This window comes from Entelurus aequoreus, linkage group LG05, assembly GCF_033978785.1.
Source record: "Entelurus aequoreus isolate RoL-2023_Sb linkage group LG05, RoL_Eaeq_v1.1, whole genome shotgun sequence".
NCBI lineage: Eukaryota > Metazoa > Chordata > Actinopteri > Syngnathiformes > Syngnathidae > Entelurus > Entelurus aequoreus.
The window spans coordinates 53,232,514-53,240,172 of record NC_084735.1 but is presented as its reverse complement, the minus strand read 5'-3'; the positions used below and the strand labels follow the sequence as shown (position 1 = coordinate 53,240,172).

Here is a 7,659-nt window from a genome sequence, read left to right as displayed (position 1 = left end):
CAATTTTTATGCAGCCCTCACTTGAAACATTTTGGTCACACCTGACTTAGAGAAACATTTTTTGACAAAGATTATGCAAAAGCTACATTGCCAACTAGTGGTCTGGCATGCATATCCTCCCGAGAACCAGCAATGACCTAATTATTGTTACGTGTGTACAGGGGAAGAAGACAACAGGGATGTTGTTTAACTCTATGTTTATTTATATATATATAATATATATATATAAATAATAAATGAAGTGTGTAAATACTCAAAACTATGTGAATGCTGTGCGGGAATTAAATGTTGAGTGTTACCAGTAGTGTTGAGCGAGAGGCAGTTTTCTCCGGCAGCTGGGTCTGCCAGCTCCTCCGTTGGCAGCGCGCCGAGACACGCCCCTGCTCGCGCTGGCCGAATCACGCCCACATGCCAGCAAGGCTGTGGGCGATCAGCAATCAACACACCTGGGACTGATGAGGACAAGCTGTATTTAGACCAGTGGACCCAAGGATCCTCGCTGGAACTTAGTCTTCTGTACCGTAAGCCGATAATCCAGCTTTATGCTCTCTCTCTCTCTCTCTCTCTGCGTTTTCCCCTCCGTGTTTCATTGTTCTTCCTTGTCGTCGTCCCCAGCAATCTGCCTCCCTGCGTGATCGAGCTGTGCGCCTCGACTTCCCTTTTGGACTTTGGACTGCCACCCTCGATCCTCGACACAAATTCAGATATCAGCATCCCATCATATTTGGCCGATTCAAACTGATTCAGGCGTAACCACTGATGACCTTGAGATAAATAATGTATTTAACAATTTTTATACATCCCTCTACTCATCATCAATGTTCTACCCCTGAGCCATACTTGCCAACCCTCCCGATTTTTCCGGGAGACTCCCCAATTTCAGTGACCCTCACGAAAATCTCCCGGGGCAACCATTCTCCCGAATTTCTCCCGATTTTCACCCGGACAACAATATTAAGGGCGTGCCGTGATGGCACTGCCTTGAGCGTCCGCTTTTTCACCATACAAACAGCGTGCTGGCCCAGTCACATGTTGTATGCGGCTTCTGCATACACACGAAAGTGACTGCAAGACATACTTGATCAACAGCCATACAGGTCACACTGAGGGTGGCCTTATAAACAACTTTAACACTGTGAACCCACACCAAACAAGAATGACAAACACATTTCGGGAGAACATCCGCACCGTAACACAACATAAACACAACAGAACAAATACCCAGAATCCCTTTCATCCCTAACTCTTCCGGGATACAATATACACCCCCGCTACCACCAAACTCCGCCCACCCAACCCCGCCCACCTCAACCACGCCCCCCCACCCTCCACACACACACACACTTCAAACCCCCCCCCAATCTCCTGAATTCGAAGGTCTCAAGGTTGGCAAGTATGCCCTGAGCTGGATGACATTTTTAACAATTTGGACATCTCTTCAGTTCATCAATCCGCTGCGATGGAATTGGAGAGACCAGTCACTGCTGCAGAATTCAACGTTGCAGCAGTATCACTACAAAGCGTTTATTCTTCAGGACCGGATGGTTACCCTTCCAAATAAAAAAATTGTTTTGGCCATAAATTTGCCTCTTTAATATTGGATATGTACAATGAATCGTTTAAATCTGTCCGCCTCCCAAAAACGCTTAACCAAGTTCAATTTCTCTCCTCTTGAAAAAAGATAAATATCCCTCTTTGTGCACTTCGTATCGCCCTATTAGCCAGTTAAATATGGATTTTAAATTATCTGAACTGCTGGCTTTATGCCTGGAGACTAGTTTCCCTTCTATTATTAATGCAGATCAAACTGGGTTCATTCGAAATAGGCACTCCTTTTCTAATCTTCACCGTCTTTTCAATATATTGTAGTGTCCCCGCTTCAAACAGTGATATCACTGGATGTGGGAAAGGCTTTTGACAGAGTGGAGTGTATTTACCTATTTTATGTCCTGGAGAGATCCGTCATTAACAGTTTTAAAGGCCTACTGAAATGAAATTTTCTTATTTAAACGGGGATAGGTCCATTCTATGTCATACTTGATCATTTCACGATATTGCCATAATTTTGCTGAAAGGATTTAGTAGAGAACATCGACGATAAAGTTCGCAACTTTTGGTCGCTGATAAAAAAGCCTTGCTTGTACCAGAAGTAGCGTGACGTCACAGGTGGTGGAGCGCCTCACATCTGCACATTGTTTACAATCATTCCCACCAGCAGCGAGAGCGATTCGGAGCGAGAAAGCGACGATTACCCCATTAATTTGAGCGAGGATGAAAGATTCGTGGATGAGGAAAGTGAGAGTGAAGGATTAGAGTGCAGTGCAGGACGCCAGGATGTATCTTTTTTCGCTCTGACCGTAAGGTACAAGGGCTCCTTGGATTCCACACTTTCTCCTTTTTCTATTGTGGATCACGGATTTGTATTTTAAACCACCTCGGATACTATATCCTCTTGAAAATGAGAGTCGCGAACGCGAAATGGACATTCACAGTGACTTTTATCTCCACGACAATACATCGGCGAAGCACTTTAGCTTCGGAGCTAACGTGATAGCATCGTGCTTAACTGCGGATAGAAACCGAAGAAACATGCCCCTGACTGGAAGGATAGACCGAAGATCAACAATACTACTATTACTTCTACTCTCAGGAGACACTGAACTAAACCCTGGACCTGTAACCACACGGTTAATGCTGTCCCGCCTGGCAAAGCCTAGCAATGCTGTTGCTAACAACGCCATTGAAGCTAACTTAGCTACGGGACCTCGACAGAGCTATGCTAAAAACATTAGCTCTCCACCTACGCCAGCCCTCATCTGCTCATCACCACCCGTGCTCACCTGCGTTCCAGCGATCGACGGCGCGACGGAGGACTTCACCACGATCGTCGCATAGCGCGTCTGCTATCCACCTCAAAGTCCTCCTGGTTGTGTTACTGTAGCCAGCCGCTAATACACCGATCCCACCTACAGCTTTCTTCTTTGCTGTCTCCATTGTTCATTGAACAAATTGCAAAAGATTCACCAACACAGATGTCCAGAATACTGTGGAATTTTGCGATGAAAACAGACGACTTAAGCGGGCCACCGTGCTGTTCCAAAATGTCTGCTACAATCCGTGACGTCACGCGCAAACGTCATCATACCGAGACGTTTTCAGCCGGATATTTCCCGGGAAATTTAAAATTGCACTTTATAAGTTAACCCGGCCGTATTGGCATGTGTTGCAATGTTAAGATTTCATCATTGATATATAAACTATCAGACTGCGTGGTCGGTAGTAGTGGGTTTCAGTAGGCCTTTAATTTTGTGGGTTAAGCTTTTCTATTTATCCCCGGAGAGCTCGGTCATGGCAAATAATATTCAATGGTATACTTTAGCCTCTATTGTTCTCTCAGCCCATTGCTTTTTGCTCTTGCCATTGAGCCTCTGTCAATAGCGTGTCCATTAATCCGCCTATTACGGGCATATGTAGGCACACATGGAAGTGAAAGTCTCTCTACTCAGATTACCTCCTTCTGTATGTCTCGGACATCTCTGTATCAGTCCACTGAATACCCTTCGAGCATTTTGACATGTGTCTGCTTACAAATTGAGTTTGGGAAGCAGTTAAACATTTCCTACATTTTCTGCTGCAAAAGAGGATCCCTTGCGCAATTTCCTCTTTTACAAACCCCGTTTCCATATGAGTTGGGAAATTGTGTTAGATGTAAATATAAACGGAATACAATGATTTGCAAATCATTTTCAACCCATATTCAGTTGAATATGCTACAAAGACAACATATTGATGTTCAAATTGATAAACTTTTTTTTTTTTGGAAAATAATCATTAACTTTAGAATTTGATGCCAGCAACACATGACAAAAAAGTTGGGAAAGGTGGCAATAAATACTGATAAATTTGAGGAATACTCATCAAACACTTATTTGGAACATCCCACATGTGAACAGGCAAATTGGGAACAGGTGGGTGCCATGATTGGGTATAAAAGTACATTCCATTAAATGCTCAGTCATTCACAAACAAGGATGGGGCGAGGGTCACCACTTTGTCAACAAATGCGTGAGCAAATTGTTCAACAGTTTAAGAAAAACCTTTCTCAACCAGCTATTGCAAGGAATTTAGAGATTTCACCATCTACGGTCCGTAATATCATCAAAGGGTTCAGACAATCTGGAGAAATCACTGCACGTAAGCAGCTAAGCCCGTGACCTTCCATCCCTCAGGCTGTACTGCATCAACAAGCGACATCATGGGCTCAGAAACACTTCAGAAACCCACTGTCAGTAACTACAGTTGGTCGCTACATCTGTAAGTGCAAGTTAAAACTCTCCTATGCAAGGCGAAAACCGTTTATCAACACACCCAGAAACGCCGTCGGCTTCACTGGGCCTGAGCTCATCTAAGATGGACTGATACAAAGTGGAAAAGTGTTCTGTGGTCTGACGAGTCCACATTTCAAATTGTTTTTGGAAACTGTGGACGTTGTGTCCTCCGGACCAAAGAGGAAAAGAACCATCCGGATTGTTATAGGCGCAAAGTTGAAAAGCCAACATCTGTGATGGTATGGGGGTGTATTAGTGCCCAAGACATGGGTAACTTACACATCTGTGAAGGCGCCATTAGTGCTGAAAGGTACATACAGGTTTTGGAGCAACATATGTTGCCATCCAAGCAACGTTACCATGGACGCCCCTGCTTATTTCAGCAAGACAATGCCAAGCCACGTGTTACATCAATGTGGCTTCATAGTAAAAGAGTGTGGGTACTAGACTGGCCTGCCTGTAGTCCAGACCTGTCTCACATTGAAAATGTGTGGCGCATTATGAAGCCTAAAATACCACAACGGAGACCCCGGACTGTTGAACAACTTAAGCTGTACATCAAGCAAGAATGGGAAATAATTCCACCTGAGAACTTAAAAAATGTGTCTCCTCAGTTCCCAAACGTTTACTAAGTGTAGGAAATGCCATGGTGAACATGCCCTTTCCCAACTACTTTGGCACATGTTGCAGCCATGAAATTCTAAGTTAATTATTATTTGAAAAATAAAAAAAAAGTTTATGAGTTTGAACATCAAATATCTTGTCTTTGTAGTGCATTAAATTGAATATGGGTTGAAAAGGATTTGCAAATAATTGTATTCCGTTTATATTTACATCTAACACAATTTCCCAACTCATATGGAAACGGGGTTTGTAGAATGGCCTTGCAAAATTTCACATACTTAGGTGTCCAGGTTACTCGAACGCTTGCAGAGCTTTATAAAGCCAATTTTGATCCATTGTTGTCCAAAAGCCAGGTAGATTTTGAGCACTGGTCTTTACTTAATTTATTTACAGTGGCCCGTGTCAACTCTATTAAAATGAATGTAGTTCTGCAATTGTCCTCTCTTCCAATGCATACCACTTTTTCTCCCTCAGTCCTCCTTTCTTAAATTAGTCAGATGTTAGACTTAATTTGGTTTAAATAGACTCACAGTTAGGTTATGTAAACACTATTTGTAAAGGCCCAAGTCATCAGGAGGATTAGCACTACAAAACTTTAGATTTTATTACTGGTCCACCAACTATAAAATTCTTAAATATTGGCTGCAATATGAAGCATTTGATCCAACCCGCTGTGGTTGGTTATAGAGGCAAACGCCATTAAACCAGTATCTTTTAGGGCTTTGGTTCACTCTCCCATTCACTCATCTACTTTATCTTTCACAAAAAATCCAATCGTAAAAGCTACATTCAGGATTTGGGTTTAGTTTAAATGCTATCTTAGTTTACAGACTATTCATAGTCTTGCACACATTAGTGCTAATAATGCTTTCCCTCTATGTCTTGTCGATAATGCCTTTTTAAATTGGTCAAGTCTGGGGATCAACAACATCAAAGATCTGTACATCGACAACACTTTTGCCTCTTTTCAGCAACTTTGTAATAAATGTTCACTCCCAAAGCAACATTTCTTTAGGTATCTACAGATTTGCAGTTTTGTTCGCAATACTTTCCCTAGGTTCCCGAACTTACCAACTGACACAGTTTTAGACGTCATTTCGACACCACGTTAAAAGGTTAAATTTCACATTTCTATAACCGCATTTTTCTTTTGCACCCTGAGTCTTTGACTTTAATTAAGTCACTTTTTGGGTATGAGTCCCTGAGGATAGCTGTAAAGAGATCTTAAGAAGAGTTCATAAGTCTTCTATTTGTGCCAGACACAGCCTCATTCAAAGTAAGCTAAAACATTGTACTTATTATACCAAGGTCTAACTAGCGATTATATACGATGGCATATAAATAAATAAATAAATAATAAATGGGTTATACTTGTATAGCGCTTTTCTACTCAAAGCGCTTTGACAGTATTTCCACATTCACCCATTCACACACACATTCACACACTGATGGTGGGAGCTGCCATGCAAGGCGCTAACCAGCACCCATCAGGAGCAAGGGTGAAGTGTCTTGCCCAAGGACACAACGGACGTGACTAGGATGATAGAAGGCGGGGATTGAACCCCAGTAACCAGCAACCATCCGATTGGTGGCACGGCCACTCTACCAACTTCGCCACGCCGTCTGTGTTATGTGATCGTGTCCACAGGATCCAGCTAATTTAATACATGTTTTGGCTTTGCCAATCCCTGAAAAGCTAATGGACAAACATTTTTAACACTGTGTCGTGGTCACTGTCGAAAGGATCAAACCGAATCCCCTAAGTGAACTATTTGGGGATAGCGGCTCAGTCATCTACCCAAAAACACTTGTGTAGCATTCACTACTTCGTTGGCTAGAAGACTCATTGTGTTGGCAACAGTGCCTCCTTGCCACACTCGCTGGATTAAAGATGTTCTGTAGGCTGACATTGAATGATTGTTCTGCAACGTTGCAAGAACTGTGGGGTGCCTTTCTGAGATATGTAGGAGACAAAGATCTGTAAATTAACCCCGATCGAAACACAATTGAAATATGGGTGGTTGATGAGCCTTTTGTGTACTTGCTGGTTGCCGTCTCTCTAGAACCATTCAGGAATACAGCTGTCTGTGGTTTCTTTTCTTTTCTTTTCTTTTTTATTGTGTTTGTTTATTCATTTAATTATCATTATTATATTTACACTTTTTTTTACTTGTTGGGGTTAGTGTAAAAAACAGTATATGATGTATTTTTAACTATTTCTGTCAACTGTGTGTGTCTAACACCCGATACATTAATATGTTAAGCATCAAAACAGGCACTGCAACATACCTGCCTCAGCAGAGGTTGGAAGGAAGTCATGAGGGTGCCAAGTGTCCATACCTCAACAACATAAAAACAAATGATAAGGAGATAAGATTGACACTGCATACCATGATGTTGGCGTCATCGGTTCTGTAGACCATGGGAGCAACACAACTTACCACGAAGCAGTCATGGACGATTTTGTCCTGCTGTGATCTAACACTCAGATTGCATCACTGTCCTGGTGATGGACAGAGAGCTGAAACTGCATTGACTAAGGAGCTAGGAGCGCTTCCAGCCCTAGGTACCAACCCGACCAGGCTACAGTAGGCAGGTAAAGCTACAGAGTGCAAAGACTTGAACGACACGGACGTACGCAAGTACGACTTACCAGACGCTTCTTGGGAAGTCTTTGCGCTAACTTGATAACACATTTCTAAAGCCT

The 7,659-nt window shown here is 42.6% G+C and overlaps 1 long non-coding RNA gene across 1 annotated transcript; it reads left to right on the top strand.

Moving 5' to 3' along the window:
* Nucleotides 1-416: 416 nt before the first annotated feature.
* Nucleotides 417-1,576, top strand: LOC133649776 (uncharacterized). Its single transcript, XR_009826145.1, has 3 exons — nt 417-521; nt 616-779; nt 1,443-1,576. It is a non-coding gene; the product is annotated as an uncharacterized LOC133649776 (long non-coding RNA).
* Nucleotides 1,577-7,659: the final 6,083 nt, after the last annotated feature.